Source organism: Sus scrofa, chromosome 1 (genome assembly GCF_000003025.6).
Source record: "Sus scrofa isolate TJ Tabasco breed Duroc chromosome 1, Sscrofa11.1, whole genome shotgun sequence".
Classification (NCBI taxonomy): Eukaryota; Metazoa; Chordata; class Mammalia; order Artiodactyla; family Suidae; genus Sus; species Sus scrofa.
In genome coordinates, this window is record NC_010443.5 from 193,806,349 (window position 1) to 193,826,219 (window position 19,871).

Below are 19,871 nucleotides of genomic sequence, written 5' to 3' on the forward strand. Positions count from 1 at the left end.
AAAGTTTAGCAGAATAATGGGACCTATTTTATAGGATTATTGTGAAGACTAATGAGGTGTCATTTGATAAGTACTTGCTAATGTGCCTAGGGCACTCCTGGATAAGTATAATTCCTGGATAATTTCCTCTCCAGATCAAGAACAAGTTATCTGAGTAAAGACTCCATAAATTATCTTTAAACTAACCAAGGTTATTTCTGTTCTTACCTTGAGATGCTCTGACCCTATTATCGAAAAGGAGTTTGATTTTACTCTGCTCTAGTCTAAATCTCCTTGAATCTCCCTCTCAACATTGCCACCAGACAGATCTTTTAAAATGTGAATCTACTCGTTACTTTCCTATTTTTGAATGAAGTCTTTGAATGGTTTGTTGTCTCTAAAACAGAGCAAAAGCTTTTTTTTTTTTTTTTTTTTTTGGTCATTCTTGTCTTTTTAGGGCTGCACCAGCGGCATATAGAGGTTCCCAGGCTAGGGGTCTAATGGGAGCTGTAACTGGCAGTTACAGGGATGTGGTGTAGGCTAGATCCGAGCCATGTCTGCGACCTACAAGACAGCTCACAGCAACACTGGATCCTTAAGCCACTGAGCATGGCCAGGGATCGAACCTGCAACCTCATGGTTTCTAGTCAGATTCGTTTCCACTGCGCCATGACAGGAACTCCCGGAGAAAAAGCTCTTTAGCTTTGGCATAGAAGGTCCTCCTGGACCTGGTCTCTAATGACCTTTTCTGCTTTTACTCCCTCTTTTGTACATGTATGTGAATTTCCTCTAAAGTAACTGAATGCAGGACCTGCCTCATTCATTTCTGTCTTATTAATTTTCAAAGTTTGTTTAGTTTTGATTAGATCATATCTTCACATGGTTCACAATTTAAAATATACAAAAAGGAATACTGTGAAAACTCTTTTTTCCAGATGTACTGTTGCCCTTTTAGGGGAATCAAATAACATTAAGAGTTTTTAAAAACTATCTTTTAGGAAATAGTAGATGAGCATGTATGTGTGTATTATTACTTCTCCCTTTATAAACTAATAGTAGCATATTATTCATACCATCCTGTACTATGATTCTTTTTTATCTTTATTTGGTTATCTTTCCATCTCAGTATATAGTGAGTTTTCTCTTTTTTTTTTTTTTTTTTTTTTTTTTGCCGTTGCATGATGTTATTTATATCTTTATACTTCAACATCTGGCACATAGTTAAATAAATGACAAATATTGAATGAATGAAAACAAAAGGACACTTCCATGCTGCTCTTTAGCCTTAGCTGAATAATCTACTATATATTTTTTCAACACATGTTACGTGTATCACACATGATGCAGACAAATCATACAAAGTTTTCTGATCTAATAACCAATAGAAATCTGACTTGTCTTATCCTGTCCTATCCACTAGAGGGAGACATGAACCTATTGTGTAAAGTCAACACTTGGATTCTTTAACTAGAATATCTGAATGAACTCTACCTTGGTTGGTCCTTTGTAGAATTTGAGCCCTTAATAAATCTATCCTGGACTGCAGAATCTGGGATAATAAAGGGAGTTCACTGCACTAAGAGAAAGCTGAGGACTAGAAGTGAAGACACAGGTGAACTCTGTTCAGTTACAAATAGCAAGGTAAATTCATTACATTTGCTGCTGTGCTAGTAAACCAGCTCTGGGGAAAAAAAGAGAAAAAATTCTGCTTGTTTAGAGTTTACAGAGAAAAAGACAATTCGCAAAGTGAGCCATAAACCCCAAACCAGAGAACAGTCAAAAAATGTTCATGTCAATCAATTCCTGCGTTGTTCTGGAGGAAACAGACCTGAGCACCTCTGAGCTCTCTGGCCAAGAGACAACTGTATTGCAACTACTTACCTGGCCAATTTCAAGCTATGATTGGTTTAACAACTGAAATGAAAATTCCTTGCATATTTAACAATTAGCTCTTCTGAATGTGACCAGGTTCCTACATACTGCTGTGCTTTATTGGGCCATAGTTACCTTTCCTGTAAAACTGGGACAATAAATCACCCATTATGCTGGTTTCATTATATAGTGGACACATCAGCACTTTGAACACTTTAAAATGATGATCCCTAAACACTCCTGGTTATAAAATCACCCAGTGGCTTGTGGAAAATATGCGTTTCCATGACTTGTCCCAGAACTCCTGGTTCAGAGCATGCTGGGGAGGAGGGGTCTAGGAACCGGTATTTTATTTTTTACTTTATTTTAAAATTGTAATTGAGTTATAATTAACAAACAATATTATATTAGTTTCAAGTATACAACATAGTGATTTAATATTTTCATGTATCGTGAAATGATCACCACAATAAGTCTGGTAACCATTTGTCATCATACAAAGTTGCCACAATATTATTGACTAATATTCACTATGTATCCACTACATGTCCATAACATTTATTCTCTAGCTGGATCTTTGTACCTTTTAGTCCCCTTCACTTATTTTGTCTGCCCCCCCTAAATCCCAACCCTCTGGTAACCACCAGTTCTCTGTATGTATGAGTCTATTTCTCCCCCATCCCTTTTTTTTTTTTTTTTTTTCCGGTTGCGGGGGAGGGGGGGAGTCCCACAGTATATGGAGTTCCCAGGCCAGGGATCAGATATGAACCACCATTGTGACCTACACTGCAGCCACATCACACTGGATCCTTGATCCACTGTGCTAGGCTGGAGATTGAACCTGCATCCCAGTGCTTCAGAGATGGAGCAAATCTTGTTGGGCCACAGCAGGAACTCCACTCTGAGTCCTGTTTGTTCATTTTTTTTTTTTTTTTAAGATTCCAGTTTTAAGTGAAGTCATACAGTTTTTTTTCCTAAATGTAAATTTATTACATGTAGTCTAATACCTTCCAGGACCATGTCTGTGGCTGTACATGGCAAGATCACATTATTTTTTATGGCTAATATTCCACTGTATAGGTATTCCATATCTTCTTTATCCATTCATCTTTTTTTTTCATTTTTTATCATTGGTGGGATTGTAAATTGGTACAAACACTATGGAAACCAGTATGGAAATACCTCATAAAACTAAATATAGAACTACCACATGACCCAGCAATCACACTCCTGGGCATATATCTGGACAAAACTTTCGCTGAAAAAGATAAATGCACCTGTATGTTCATTGCAGCACTGTTCAGAATAACCAAGACATGGAAACAACCTAAATGCCAATTGTCAGATGAATGGATTAGGAAAAAGTGGTACATATATGTAACGGAATACTACTCAGTCATAAAAAAGGATAAAATGCCATTTGCAGCAAGATGGATGGAATTGGAGACTCATACTGAGTGAAGTAAGTTAGAAACAGAAAGACATCATATGATATCACTTATATGTGGAGTCTAAAATATGGCACAAATGCTCTATCTACAAAGCAGGAAATATGGACATCTAGGACAGACTCATGTTTGCTGGGGGGGAGGGGGAGGGAGTGGGATGGATTGGGAATCTGAGGTTAGTAGATGAAAACTTGCATTTGAAGTGGACAGGCAATGAGATCCTGCTATATAGCACAGGGAACTATATATCTAATCACTTGTGATGGAACATGATGGAGGATAATGTGAGAAAATGAATATATATACATATATATGTATATATATGACTGGGTCACTTTGCTATACAGCAGAAATTGACAGAACATTGTAAATTAATCATAATAAAATTTTTAAATAAAATTTTATTGAAGTATAGTTGATTTACAATGTGTCAATCTGCTGCACAACATAGTGATTTAATTATACATGTACATATATCCATTCTTTTTCAAGTTCTTTCCCTCTATGGGTTATCACAGAATATGAGTAGAGTTCCTTGTGCTATTCAGCTGGTCCCTGTTGACCATGAATTCCATATACAGAAGTGTATCCACTCATCTGTTGATGGACATTTCAATTGCTTCCATATCTTGACTATTGTAAATAGTGCTGCAATGAACATAGGGGTACCTATATCTTTTTGATATAGGGTTTTTTTATTTAAATAAATAGCTTTCATTTTCTTTGAACAAATACCCAGGAGTCAAATTACTGAATCATACAGTACTTCTATTTTTAGTTTTTTGAGGAATCTCCACACTGTTTTCCATAAAGGCTGCTCTAGTTTGCATTTCCTCCAATAGTACATTAAGGTTCCCTTTGCTCCACATCCTTCTCAGCAATTGTTGCTTCTTGTCTTGATAATGGCCATTTTGACAGGTGTGAGGTATTTTCTCATTGTGGTGTTAATTTGCATTTCCCTGATGATTAGTGATGTTGAGTACCTTTTCATGGTACCTGCTGGAGATCTGTATGCCCTCTTTGGAAAAATTTAGGTGCTTTGCCAATCTTATAAATGAATTGTTTGGTTTTTGATATTGAATTGTATGAGATCTTTTATATTTTGGATATTGACACTTTATTGGATATATCATTTGGATATATCATCGTCAAATATCTTCTCCCATTCAGTAGTTTGCTTTATTGTTTTGCTGGAGGTTTCCTTCACTGTGCAAAAGCTCTTTAGCTTGATGTGGTCCCATTTGTTTATATTTGCTTTCATTGCCCTTGCCTGAGGAGACATATCCAAAAACATACTGCTAAAAGAGATGTCAAGGAAGTTACTGCCTAATTTTTCTTCTAGGAAATTTATGGTTTTAGGCCTTATATCTAAGTCTTCAACCCATTTTCAGTTTATTTTTGTACATGGAATCGGAAAGTGGTCCAGTTTCATTCTTTTGCATGTAGCTGTCCAGTTTTTCTGATACCAGTTATTGAAGAGATTGTTTTTTCTACATTATATTTTCTTGTCTTTTTGTCATAGATTAATTAACTGTATGAGTATGGGTTCATTTCTGGGTTCTCTATGTATTCCAGTACCATACAGTGTTGATTACTATAGCTTTGTAGTATAGTTTCAAGTCTGGGAGGGTAATATATCCAGCTTTATTCTTCTTTCTCAGTATTGCTTTGGCAATTATGGTCTTTGTGGTTCCATACAAATTTTAGGATTATTTGTTCTAGTTATATCAAAAATGCTATGGGTATTTTGATAGGGATTGCATTAAATCTGTAGATTGCTTTGGGTACTACAGACATTTTAGTAGTAGTGATTCTTCTAAATAAATCATGAGTACTGTGTACCTTTCCATTTGTGTTGTCTTCGATTTCTTTCCTTGGTGTCATAGTTTTCAGAGAATAGGTCTTTTACCTTCTTAGTTAAATTTATTCCTAGATACTTTATTTTTAAAAGATGTTTTATTAAAGTATAGTTGATTTACAATGTTCCTTCAATTTCTACTGTACAGAAAAGTGACCCGGCCATACATGTATATATACACACATTCTTTTTTTTTTTTTTTGTGCTATTTTCCATCACGTTCTAACCCACAAGACTGTTCCCTGTACTGTACAGTAGGACCCCATTACTTACCCATTCTAAATGTAATAGTTTGCATCTACTAATCCCAAACTCCCATCCATCTTCTTCTTTCCCCTCTGGCACACACAAGATGCTCTCCGTGTCCTTTAAAAAACTGTCCATAAAAACAAAACTGTTCCTGTTTCGTAGATAGGATCATTTGCGCCATATTTTAGATTCCACATATAAATGATATCACATGGTATTTTTCTTTCTCTTTCTGACTTAATTCACTTGGTATGAGAATCTCTAGTTCCATCCATGTTGTTGCAAGTCACATTATTTTGAACTTTTTTTTATGGCTGAGTAGTATTCAGTTGTATACATGTATCACATCTTCTTAATCTATTCATCTGTCAATAGTCATTTGCATTTTATTATTTTTAATGCGATTGTAAATAGGATTGTTTTCTTCTCTTTCTGATTGTTATTTGTGTGTAGAAATGCAACAGATTTCTGTATATTAATTTTTTATCCTGCAATGTTACTGAATTCATTTATTGGGACTAAGAGCCTTTTTTGAGGACTCTTTGGGGTTTTATATATAGAACCATGTCACCTGCAAATAGTAACATTTTTTTTCTTGCCTAATTGCTGTGGTTAAGACTTCCAATACTATGCTGAATAAAAATGGTGAGAGTGAACATCCTTGTTTTTTTTTCCTGATTTTAGAGGAAATGCTCTTGGTTCTTCACCATTGAGCATAACGTGAGCTGTGAGTTTAGCATAAATGGCTTTTATTATGTTGAGATATGTTTCCTCTGTAACCACTTTGTTGAGAGTTTTTATCATAAGTGGATGTTTACTTTTAAAAAATTTGTTTTTATTGAAGTATAGTTGATTTACAGTGTTGTGTTTCAGGTGTACAGCAAAGTGATTCAGATATATATATATATATATATTTCATTTCATGCAAAAGGAAATGAAAAAGAATGGAGGGTGTAGAAATACTCATATTAGACAAAATAGACTATACACACACACTTTTGAGCTATTTTCCCATAGAGGTTATTACAAAATATTGAGTGTAGTTTCCTGTGCTAGACAGTAGGCCCTTGTTGTTTTTCTTTTTATACCTACTAGGGTGTTTACGTTACTCCATAAGTTTGTTTTCTGCATGTCTGTCTGTTTTGTGAATAAGTTCATTTCCATCATTTTTAAAGATTCCATATGTAATTGGTACAATGTGATATCTGACCTACTTCACTTAGTATAATTTCTAGGTCCATCTATATTGCTGCAAATGGCATTATTTTTTTTTTATGACTAAGCAGTATTCCATGGGGTGTATGTGTGTGTATCATGTCTTTCTTATCCATTTATCATTTAGGTGCTTCCATGTCTTGCCTATTACAAATAGTGCTGCTGTGAACATTGAGATTCATGTATGCATGCATATTTTCAAATTAGAGTTTTCATCTTTTCCAGGTATATGCCCAGGAATAGGATTGCAGGACCATAATTTTTTTTTTTTTTTTTTTTTTTTTTTTGCTTTCTAGGGCCACACCCATGGCACATGGAGGATCCCAGGCCAGGGGTCAAATCAGAGCTGTAGCTGTCAGCCTACACCATAGCTACAGCAAGGTGGGATCCAAGCCATGTCTGTAACCTACACCACAGCTCATAGCAATGCCAGATCCTTAACCCACAGAGTGAGGCCAGGAATCAAACCCACGTCCTTATGGATACTAGTCAGGTTCTTCAACTGCTGAGCCACAATAGGAACTCCCATAATAGTTGTTTTTTTTTTTTTTTTTAAGAAACCTCCATTCAGTTCTCCATAGTGGCTGTACCGATTTACATTCCCACCAAAAATTTAGGAGGGTTCACTTTTCTCCATACCCTCTCCAGCATTTGCTTGTAGACTTTTTCATGATAGCCATTCTAACCAGAATGAGGTGATACCTCATTATAGTTTTGATTTGCTCTTCTCTAATAATTCATGATGTTGAGCATCTTTTCATATTCCTGTTGGCCATTTGTCTTTCTTCTTTGGGGAAATATCTATTTAGATTTTCCACCCATTTCTGGACTGGATTTTTTTTTTTGTATTGAGTTAGATGAGCTGTTTGTATATTTTGGAAATTAAGCCCTTATTCGTTGCATCATTTATGAATATTTTCTTCAATTTCACAGGTTGTCTTTTCATTTTATTTATGTTTCCTTTGCCGTGCAAAACTTTGAAGTTTAATTAGGTTTCATGTATTTGCACTTTCACTTCCATTACTCTAGGAGATAGATCTTTTAAAAAAAATTGCTGTAAGGATAACTTGATCCCCTTGCTATACAGTGGGAAAATTAAAAAAAAAATTTGCTGTGATTTATGTCAACGAGTGTTCTACCTATATTTGCCTCTGGGAGTTTTATAGAATCTGGTCTTAAATTTAGGTCTTTAATCCATTTCAAGTTTACTTTTTTTTTTTTTTGGTCTTTTTAGGGCTGCACCTGCAGTATATGGAAGTTCCCAGGCTAGGGGCCGAATTGGAGCTGTAGCTGCTGGCCTACACCACAGCCACAGCAGCACCAGATCTGAGCCACGTCTGCAGTCTCCACCACAGCTCATAGCAATGCTGGATCTTTGACCCACTGAGCAAGGCCATGGAGCTAACTCACATCCTCATGGATACTATTTGGTTTGTTACCACTCAGCCATGATAGGAACTCCCATTTTTTTTAGTTTACTTTTATATATGGTGTTAGAGGATGTTCTAATTTCATTCTTTTACCTGTAGCTGTCCAGTATTCCTAGCACCACTTATTGAAGAGACTGTCTTTTCTCCACTGTATATTCCTTTTTTTTTTTTCTTTGTCTTTCTAGGGCTGCATCCTGCAGCATATGGAGGTTCCCAGGCTAGGGGTCCAATTGGAGCTGCAGCCTCTGGCCTACACCACAGCCACAGCAACACCAGTTCCAAGCTGTGTCTGTGACCTACACCACAGCTCACAGCAATGCCGGATCCTTAACCCATTTAGCAAGGCCAGGGATCAAACCTGAAACCTCATGTTTCCCAGTCAGATTCGTTTCTGCTTCACCATGAAAGGAACTCTCCCACTGTATATTCTTAAGTCTAGTGTTTTCTTATTTATTTTCTGTCTGGATGATTGATCCATTGGTAAGTGGGATATTAAAGCCCCCTACTATTATCATACTGCTGCCTATTTCTTTTTTTCTATTAATATTTGCTTTATATATTGAGGTGCTTCTATGTTGGTTGCATAAATGTTTTCAAATATTGTATTCTTTTGTTGTATTGATCTCTTTATCATTTGTAATGCCCTTCTTTGTCTTTTGTTACAATCTTTGTTTTAAAGTCTATTTTGTCTAATCTGAGTATTGCTACACCCCCCTTCTTTTTCATTTCCTTGTGCATGGAATATCTTTTTCTATCCCTTCATGTTTGGTATATGTGCATCTTGAGATCTGAGGTGAGCCTCTTGTAGGCAGCATGTACATGGATATTTTTAAGAAATTTCTTCAGCTAGGCAGTTCCCATTGTGGTGCAGCAGAAATGAATCTGACTAGGAACCATGAGACTGCGAGTTCAATCCCTGGCCTTGCTCAGTGGGTTAAGGATCCAGCATTGCTGTGAGCTGTGGTTTAGGTTCCAGACACAGCTTGATCTGGCATGGCTTGTGGCTGTGGTATAGGCCAGCAGCTACAGCTCCAATTCAACCCCTAGCCTTGGAACCTCCATATGCCATGAGTGCAGCCCTACAAAGCAAAACAAAAAAAGGAAATTTTTTCAACTACACCATGTCTTTTGATTGGCACATTTAACCTGTTTACATTTTAAGTAATTATTGATAGGTTTGTTCTTATTGCCATTTTGTTCATTGTTTTCTAGTTGTTTTGTAGTTCTTCTCTGTTCCTGACTTCTATTGGTTTCTTCTCTTGGTGGATTCCTTTAGTGTTATGTTTGGATTACTTTTTATTTTTTCTGCATTCATTTTAGGTTTTTAGTTTGTAGTTACCATGAGATTCATATACAATGACCAGGATGTATGGCTGCCTATTTTAGACTGATAGTACCTTAAATTCAAAGGCATTATAAAAGCACTACATTTTTACTGCTCCTCATCCTGATTTATGTTTTTGATGCCGTATTTTACATCTTTTCATTTTGTCTCTCCCTTACAGTAGTCATAGTTGATTGTACCACTTTTGTCTTTTAACCTTCATACTAGCTTTCAAGTGGCTGATCCACTGCCTTTACTATATGTTTGCATTTACCAGTGAGATTTTTTTCTTTATTTTCGTATTTCTAGTTTCTTATTTCTTTTGCATTTAAAAAAAGCCCTCTAACATTTCTTAAGGCCAATTTGGTGATGATGAACTCCTTTAGTTTTGTTTGTCCAGGAAATTCTTTTTCTTTCCTTTACTTATGAAAGCTAACATTCCCAGATAGAGTATTATAGGTTATAATTTTTTTTCCTTTCATCACTTTAAAATATACGCTTCTGCTCCCTTCTGGCCGGTAAAGTTTCTGTTGAATAAGCAGCTGATTGTCTTATGGGTTTCCCTTGTATGTGACTAGTTGTTTTTCCCTAGCTTCCTTTTAAGATTCTCTCTTAACTTTTGCCGTTTTAACTATAATACCTCTTGGTGTGGGTATCTTTGGTTTCATCTTGTTTGGGACTCACTATGTCTCCTATTGTCCCAGAGGCGCTTTATATTCTCCTCCTTTAAAATAAATTTTTTTTCTTTTTGCTGTCCTGATTGGGTAATTTCCAATTATTCTATTTTCTAGATTGCTTATCTGTTCTTCTATATCATCTAAACTGCTGTTGATTCCCTCCAGTGTATTTTTAATTTCAGTTATTGTATTCTTCAACTCTGATTGGTTCTTTCTTATATTTCTATGTCTTTGTTGAAGTTTTCACTGGGTTCCTACATTCTTCTCCCAGCTTTGGTGTACATATTTATGACTATTTCTTTGAACTCTTTATCTCCATTTCATTTTTATGACTACTTCATAAACTACTTTATCTCCATTTCATCTTTTTGACTATTTCATTAAACTACTTATCTCCATTTCATTAGGGCCTTTTTTTTCTGCAGTTTAATTTTATACTTTTGTTTGGAACTCTCTTTGTTTAACTTTGTTTCTATTAATTAAGTGAAACAACTGCCTCTCCTGGTCCTGAAGGAGTAGCCTTGTATAAGAGTGTCCCCTATATAAACTCCTTGCATCTGGTGGCTTTAGCAGACCTGCTGGATCTGGAGTAAATGCAGCCCAGGGAAGTCCGAAGGACTTCCATACTGAGGGCACCTTAGGGGGACATCCGATGCTGGAACAAATGCAGACCTGGGGCAGTCCTGGGATGCTCTGCACCCAAGACTGACTTAGTAGAATGTCTGGAACTGAAGCAGGCATGAGGGATCCTGGGGGATCTAAACAATGAAAGCTCCCAGCATCCGTGACCCCAGAGAGGGCTCTGACAGTTCCCTGACTATTTAGCAGAAGCTCAAAGGTTAGCAAATTAAATTCTTTTTAGCATAGTTTAGGTACCCTTTAATATTTTTTTTTCTTTTCAGGCTGCACCTGTGGCATATGGAGGCTCCCAAGCTAGGGACTGAATCGTAGCTGCAGCTTCTGGCCTATGTCACAGCAAGGCAGGATCCAAACCATGTATGCAACCAATGCCGCAGCTTGCGGAAATGCCAGGTCCTTAACCCACTGAGCGAGGCCAGGAATTGAACTCACATCCTCGTGGACACTAGCGGGGTTTTTAACCTAATAAGCCACAAAAGGAACTCCTAGATGCCCTTTAAATTGCTGGGGGGTTTTGCTGTGTCACTGGATGGGAAAGTTTGCACTTGGACCCCTCAGCAATATCCCTCCTTACTGCAGGTTGCTATGTGAGGGCATGTTTCTGTGGATGAAGTGTCTCTGTCCTTTTTCACTGGTTCCTGGGTGGTTCTTCTATGTGCAGGAGCTCTTCAAGCAGCTTTCAAGCCTTCTTCATTTGCATGTCCCTGGGAGGGAGTGAGCTCAGGGTCCACTTAGCTGCCATCTCAGATCCCTGCTTGGAATCTGTATTTTTAACAAGTGATCTAGTAACTCTCCTGATCCGGGAATATGGGGAAACACTGCTCTAAATTGGTTCTATAATTTGGTCACATTTCAGTAGGTCTTTCTGACTTGCTTCATAGTTGAGTATGCCTGAAGAGATGTATGCTAAGTTCTAGGGCTAACTCCAGGCAGGGCACATAATTTCTCTATTACCCATCCACCCTCAGAGCCCAAACATCTCTAACCAGGAAACTAGCTCCTTACCCTTTCCTAGGCCAAGTCTAATCTATATCTGTGAAGCCCTTTGTTCCAAGGACTGCTATGTTGTTCTAAAGCTATGGTTTATTGAGAGTTTACCAGGTGTCATGTTTACAACTTCTCCTTTCTTTTCATCCTTACCACAGTCCTATGAAGTAGATTCTTCTATTCTTCCCATTTACAGAGGAAGATCAAGGAGGCCAGAAAATGTTCAAGGGCAAACACCTGGTAAGTGATTGGGCTGAGAAGTGAACCCAAGTCACTCTATCTCTAAGCCTGGGTGCCATCCTCCTGTGGGCTCTTATAGTCTGCCTGCACTGGTACCTTTGCACTCACTGCCCTATCTGTGGAAGTCCTGTGCCCTGAATGCAGACTCCAGAGGCCAGAGTGAAAGAATAAGGGATTCTGAGAGAAGAATGCAAATCTGGCCCTGAGCACCTGGAGAATTCAGAGGAGACCCCAGGGGAGATCTGAGCCCTCTGTCTGAAATTCAGCCACATTAGGAAATGCACTGGGTGGCAGGGGAGGGGGGGATGTAAATATCTCCCTAAAAGGAACTCAAACATGCAGTGAAGTGATTTCTTGTCTTCTGAATGTCCATAAAATTCCAAATCTCAACAATTCATTTGTGACTTAACTTTTGAAACAGGTCTCTTAGGTTATTTCTAATGTATTTTCCTTCTCTCCTTAACTAGCATATAAAGACTTAGGGGGACGACAGTTCCTAGAAAATGGGCATGAGAGAGAAACAAAGTTGGTTTGAGTCCTCTGCCCTTACTAGCTCTGTGACATTGGGCAAATTACTTAAACTCTCTAAGCCTGAGTCATCTTATTTGTTAAATGGGAACATAAATAGTAACTACCTGGTGAGACTGTTTTGAGGATTAAATGAAATAGTGCAGATAAATGGTTTATAAGCCATTGCTGGATGAATGGTAATCATAGCCGCCTCTGTCTCCTCCTCATCATCTGAGAGCAAACACCTTCATGTGCTGAGAGCAAACACCTTTGTGTTTCAGGTGGGCACTTAAAGCATTATTGCCTTTCAGTGCTAAGGGGGCATTTTCACAAAGACATAAATACACAAGGTCAAGAAGAATTCTCCAAAAAAAAGTGTTTTATGAGAGAATAAATGTAATGTCAAGTGTCAGAATAATTTTAAGGTGAAAAGAACGCTAAAGAAGCTGTCAATAATTTTTCCCCTTGATTGGTATTTTAGCCTGAGATATGGTGGTAAGGAGAGAGGGAAGGAATGGGGTCAGGCTGACAAAAGACTACAGATACCAGCAGTAGCAGAATGGAGGACATGCAGAGAGCCCAGAGCTTGGAGTGCAGGAAGTGAATCTGCCGAGGGGAGGCATGGATCTGTGTAATGTGTCAGATGACCTGGGTTTCTATAACTGTAAATCTGGAGAGCTCACTTGAGTTTCTTCATTTGCAAAATGTGGATAAAATCATTGTCATGGAGTTGGCGTGGAAATAAAGCATCCCAAGGCCAGATAAGTGCTTTGTTAACTGGAAGAGTCAATGTAATCCCAGGGTGGAAGTTCTTAGTAAGCTGTGCCTGGTAGATGGAAAAGCATGTGGGAGCAGGTTGAGGAAGCCTGCTTCCACACGCTGGACACAGGCAGAACCATGAGAAGAGATGAGGGAGCAAAATTGCCTGAACGGATAGGGGAAAAAATGTAGAGCTATAAAAAAAAGAGAGAAAAGAGGAAAATATGGAAATCCTAGTCCTTCCTGGACAACAATGGAGATCTCTCAGAAGCTGTATGAACTATTTGGAGGAGGTTATTTCCTGGCTGTAATTCCCAGCAGAGTCGGGGAGTGGGGGATGGGGACTGAACACTGAAGAAGACCACTTCTTACTTCCGTTAGGCTCATCAGATCAAGGCCATGACATGTGAAAGAAGCATCTTCTCTCTATACATAAAAGACAGAGTCTGTATTTTTATAAAAGCCACTAATGCAACGTACATCACTAGAGTGTTAGTTGATGTGGGTCTAAAGGACAGTGTGAGACATTTCTGGTAACGTCCCATGATACGAACAAAGAACTTGAAAATGTCAAATACATTTACAAGAAGTAAAAGAAAAGCAGGGTTTTTTTTTTTTAATTCTGAACTATGGAATCAGACAGTCTTATTAGAATCTGGGGCCCTTAAGCCATGTCTGTCTATACCCTATCTCCTTTTTGACCTTATTTCTGATGATATTACACTGTCTGACCTGTTATTAATGTTCTCTTATTCTGTATGGAAGAAATAAGGAAGCTACATTTCCAGAATTGCATTTGAGTCATTTGTGAAATTGCATATTACAATTTCCCACCGTTTCTAACATTTTCTTTCTCAACTGGGCATTCACTTTCACGCCTGTGACCTCCAGGGGCTAGCTGCTTTTCTACCTCAAGAGAGAATTGCTTCAATCAGAGCTGCAGCTGAGGATAAGAACATATATTCTTCATGTTGTTTGGTTTCCATGGATAGAAAATTAGAAACCAAGATATGTGAGACATTTGTATGGAATTTAAGTACTTTCAAGGAGAGTAGACAGGACAAAAAGTTATTTACTTCATTTCGCAAATGTCAAAGACCAAGACTGAAAAAAGTAAGGATGACATACAAGGAGGTAACTGCACATGCTGGCTGCCCAGGTGGTTCGTTTCAACTGATTGTCAAAGTAACCTTGTCCTAGGATCTGTGTGCCCAGATATCAGGTTAGGTCCACCTTGCTGCCTCTGTCCTTGGTCACCTTACTAGAGGCTCCAGTCAAACATATGTCAGTAAAGCATAAAGTTATGTAAATATGCACACAGGTGCTCATGCCTAGGCAAGAACTTGGCAAAAAATAATTCAGTAATATCTGGGCTCTACAGGAAAAACATGCCTCGGTTTACACAGCAAATAAGAAAAATGTAACTAGGTAACAGCAGAGAAAGCAAGGGATTAGGCAGATGACTCTGGGTTGGAACTTTCACTCTGCCACATGCATGTAGTTGATCTTAGCAAAAAAGTCATCTCTCTGAGCCTCATTTTCCCCATTCTATAAAGCAGGGATGGCCACAGGGATGTTATGAGGACTAAATAAAATAAACATGAACCAATATGTACAGGGATGCCTATCGTGCTACAGGGGCCAGAGAGATTGCATAAACATTAGGTTGGTTTTTATTTCTACAAAAGACATGACCCTGAAGAACTCTACCCAAATTTAGCTTTCGAATATCAAATTCTATTTCATGAACTATGTGGTATGCAGCTGGGATAACCTCTAATATTAGTAATGTTAGTAATACCATTAGTAATACCACCTTCCCAATTCATCACCATCAAATGTGTTATTGCAGGTGCAATTACTCTTTCCCCGGTCTTTTATTCCATAAGTCTAGGGTTTTCTCTCTCGTATTCTCTTAAAACAGAGCAATGTATATCCACATAATATGAAGAACAAGCTTGATCCTGTTATACTCTGGAGCTGGGAACACATCCCAGGACCTAAATCCTCCCACTTGGCTTCAGGCTGAGCAGAGAAAGAGTGACAACCCTAGGCCATTCTGTTACAGGACACTCTTCTAGTCATTTGTAAGAATCTTCTACCTATACACTTTGGAATATCAGCCTTTGCTTTCTCGTCTTCAACAGCATTTTAAAAATTTATTTAGCCTCTTAGTAGTTTTTTTGTTACAGAAAATCCCTCCCCACCCTTTCCCTCTGATCTTTCCAAGCTGAATACTTCAGACACTATTTATTGAATGCCTGGGAGGTACTAGGTGCCATAGGCCCAATGCTACCATGACGGATGCTAGAAATCCAAGACATGTATGGTGCAATCCCAGTTGCCTGCTGTTGAGCAGTCAGTATGCATGTTCTGCTTCACTGGCATGGTCTGCCCTTTACTCAGGGGGCAGTGAAACATCACTAAACAGGGAAGGGGTAGAATGAGAAGATGAAGAACATGCACCCCAATGGAGAGGTTTTCCTTTCTCCTAAAGCTAAATTTACCTGTCTTTCTCTGACTTCCTTTGATTTCCCAGGTGACATTTAGCTCATCTTTCAAGCTCATCTCATGAGTGTAATTATAAATGCTCATAAGTTAATATTACCCATCACATATAACAATCCAGTGCTTTAACCCCAAAGGATGACTGAATGGTGATGACTTCTGTCTTTGCTCTAAGATATTTTAGGGAGAGGAAAGCCTTTCAATGTTGTATCATGTGGGTGTTCCCTTAGGCAGTTTATGAGTGAGGTGTAAATGAAAATGGGACCCTGCTAAACAGAAACATGTCCCCAGCACTAGATTTCAGGTGCTTTTTGGACTAGCTAATGATATTAACTAAGAATTTTTTCTTATAGTTTTGGTCTTGGTTCAGGGCAGGGGGTGTGGAATAATCACCCTCCTCATTCACTGCATTAAACCCAGCAAAGGTTCCATCCCTAAGGTACCATTATCTTTCCTGATCCCCAGGGTGAGTCAGAAGGAAATGTACTCACTCTCATTCACGCTTGTTGCTTAATAGTTCCTGCAATGAGGTTTCCTTGTGTAACGAACAGCTTCTGTGGGTGTTTGAGGGTCTTTAAAAAGAAAACATGTTGTTCTCATGAGTGGAACACCTTCTGAAGGAAGCGTCACAGCAAACACGGAGCTCTGGTTCTGGAGCTGAGCAGAAGCTTTTCTCACAGGTGACAGGAGGCTTTAAGAGGGGGGCTTGTCTATAGGAGCTATAATGTCCTGGCATTCAAGCCATCTTTACTTTCAATGATTGCAGCATGGTATGGAAGAAAACAGAGGCTTGGGCTCTGGCCTGGGTTCCATTTCTTCTCAGTGATTGACTGGCCATTTTCTCAATCATAAAATGGGGCTAATTAATAAGAATACCTCCAAGGCTTATTGTGTATAAAAGGAGGTAATACATAGAAAGTTAAGCATGGCTAAATGCCCAGTAAGTGGTAGCTATGAAAGCATTGCTGCTACTTGGTTCTTCTACTCTGCATGACTTCAGAGAGGGAATACAAGTTCCATGAGCCTCGTTTTCTCATCCGAGAAGTGGGGTCAATATTACCTAGTTCATAGAGCCAGTATGAAGATTAATTTATTTGCTGGGTAAGCACTAAGTGCACTCTCTGGAATGATGCAGATACCTAATAGATGTCAGTTCTCCTTACCCGCTTTGTCATCTTTGTCTGCCTATGGGCTCATTGACTGAAACTATTTCCATAATATTTTCCATTCCAGAGGTATCTTGTTGACAAGCACTACCAAATGGAACTGATTTTTTTTAAAAACAATCCTTTAAAAGTTTCTCCTTAAAGTGGAAAGCAGGGAAAAGCTTATGGGTATTGGATCTCCAGAGAGATACCCAAGAAAGGGAACAGGGGAGCAGAGAGTGGCCAAAAATAAGCATCTTGTCTTCCAACCTGTTCTTCGTAGGGTGGATCTGGTCAGCTATACACTGTCCTGTCCAAACTAACTTCTCTGCCTCAAGGATCAGGAAACTCTGCCCTATAACTTGAGAGAGTCCAGGAGGCTTTAATGAAGCTTTAATGAGAATTGGTAATGGGGAGAGATTTTTGATAACCATTGTTTATAAAGTAGGTTGCTCTCCATAGTTTGGAGCCTGTCTCCACCCCCTGTGGACCTCACTCTTATAAACCTAGAGCACACCAGTGTCCCTTTAGGCTATTTTTGCTTTAACTCTAACATTTAAGGCTGGCACTGCTCAGGTTTCCCTTCAAATGCCTTTGGTCTTCCTCTATCAGAGATCTGGAGTCACAACCGGATCAAGAACCATGTCCCTTTTGCCATTTATATTTTGATGATTAATTGGGCACAAACGTGGCACTCGGATTTCATAATGGCCTATGGGCCAGCTCTTACTTTTCTTTCGACTTTTGTCAGCCAGAAGCCTGTGACTTCTTAAGGACTGTAAAGTCTTACCGGTTCTTACCAGGTGGTGAGGAGCGATGACTGTGCAGACCTGCAGAACTGGAACTGCCGCCAGGGGACGCTCGCTCGCGGAGAGTGTGATCCTGGTGCTGCCAGAGAAGCGGGCGTCTCCGCAGCAAAGCAGATTCCCTCACCGCCTCCCTCTATTATGCTTCCTCCAAGTGGGTGCTTTTGCGGAGGTTCCTGGGATCTTTGCTTAAGGGGAAAGGCCTTCCCAGCCAGGCCTGAGCCATGAAAACCCATATCTCCCATTTCCCTAGCATGCTGCAAGGCTTTGCCTCCCCGGGGGCACGAGGCTGCGCCTGCGGTGGCTGGGGATTGGGTGATCCAACGCCTCTCCAGTTCCACCTCCAGATGCTTAAAGAGTCAGACTTGTGCATTTAGGACGGCAGAGCATCCAGCGCCTCTCAGACTCACGTGGATCAGGGTCTAGGGATCCGATTCTTAAAGTTTGGCCCCCCGCCTGGCAGCACCGCTCTCAGCATCACCCGGCACCTGATGTGAAATGCACATTCTCAGGCCCCGCCCCAGACCTCCTCAATCCAAGACGGCGGGAGAGTGGCTCTCTGTGCTTTGCTACTCGTGCAGGTGACTGTGAGGCGCTGGAAGGTGACAGCCCCGGCTCCTGGGCTTCCCACTTGCTCAGGTGAGTGTGCATCGTGAGTCCGGGAATCCAGGTCCAGCCAAGATCTCCGGTCCGCTGGCTAGGTGGTCACGTGGGCTCTTGGCTTCACGTCTTCCCCCCACCCCTATCTTTAAAAGGAAGGGGAGGCTTCTGGTTAAGACGTTTGTGACCTTTGCAGTGTCTCCGGCTGCTGTACCTTTGGACGCCCACTCCTTGCCCCTGCCGCTAGACAGCTGGGGAAGCGGAGGCTGCAGGAGACCAGACGCCTCTGGAAACTTGCGGGACGCAGGAGAGGTGACGGTGGAAGCCGGGACGGATAGGGACTGTCCTGGGCTGCGCCTGGCCTCGGGTGCAGCGGGGGCAAAGGCTGGATTTGGGGTCTGGGCTGCGCGAGGAGCGCTCAGTCTCCGCAGCTGAGGCGGCATCCAAGTACGCGGAACAGAACTACTCTGGGAAGAGCACGTGCCACGCTTCAGCGATTGCTAGGCCGGTGTTTACAAGTATGGTAAGTGCCCCTTCGTTCAGGCTGTGACTTAATTGTCTGATTTTCTGTTTGCAATACAGCCGTGGGAAAACAGTAATACTGAGAACAACCCCCCCGCCAAATCCACCGGTCTGGAAAACTACTGGAAACAGTCATTTCATGTTTTGACTAAATATTTTCGTTTAAGGCGCTGGCAGATTAACCAAATAGTTTGTGCCTGTAAGCTCGGGTTGCTTGTGTTAATATACATGTCTATTCAAAGAAAAACTCCTCTGTATTTTCTCTACGGATTTCCCGACAGTGGATGAAAAAGTGACAGTGCCGAAGTTAACCAGGGCATTTCAAGCCTGATTTTTGTGGGCCTTCAGAAGAGGAGCATGTATCATGCAGGTGACCAGTATTTTTACATGTGTTAGCAGGCATACTTTAGTCATAACAGAAAGCAGAGTTTCTTCTTTCTTGGGTGGATTGAGCAAGATTAAGATCGTCTGGGCTGTTTTGTTTACCGAAGAGGAACCTAGTTGCTGTTCTCTTAACCATTCCTGCCTAATTCATATTGGATATAAAATGAAGTCAAGGGAATACTATTTTTATGAAAAACAAAACTTTGGATTTGGATGGATTTCTGTTTAGGAAAATAAGATTGACTGGATTTTACTGGTTTAAAAAGCAACTTTGTGCTTTGATGTGGTACACAAGACTTTTGAGGAAGGATTTTTGTCTTATGTTGTTAGATTTCTAGTATTTCCATGGGCATTCCATTAGAAATTTTAATTTTTGTTCTAAGTTTCTAAACTCACAGTGGCTCTTTTTATTTGTGTGGGGAGAAAAGTGTTTGTTGTTTAAAAAGTGAACTTGTGGAAAGAAAGATTTGTGGTGTGAGTTACTATAAAAAGTAAATGTACTGTGACTGTGAAAAGAACCTTTACACACTTATTCTTTACTCCTGTTTTTTCTGCAGAAAATAGAAATTTCTCCATACATTCTAGAAGAGGGGAAAATATAAGGTTCTGTTTATCAACAAGTGTCAAAGCATAAACTTTAGAATTCCATTTTATGTTCAAGCATTTTTTTTTCAGTTGAATTAATTAAAATACTCTTATTTCAAAAGTTGCCAGTCTCC

General features: G+C 39.6%; 1 protein-coding gene across 3 annotated transcripts in view; it reads left to right on the forward strand.

Annotated features, from left to right (window-relative positions):
- The window catches only part of ESR2 (estrogen receptor 2), an 83,665-nt gene continuing 81,111 nt past the window's right edge, over window positions 17,318-19,871 (forward strand). Inside the window, exons 1-3 of one of the 3 annotated variants that reach the window (XM_021081294.1) lie at window positions 17,318-18,285; window positions 18,443-18,769; window positions 19,050-19,138. The gene's annotated coding sequence lies outside the window, so the exon portion shown is untranslated. Of the gene's footprint in view, window positions 18,286-18,442; window positions 18,770-18,790; window positions 19,139-19,871 lie in introns of those variants that run through there. The other 2 variants (XM_021081350.1, XM_021081392.1) reach the window with 2 other exon arrangements.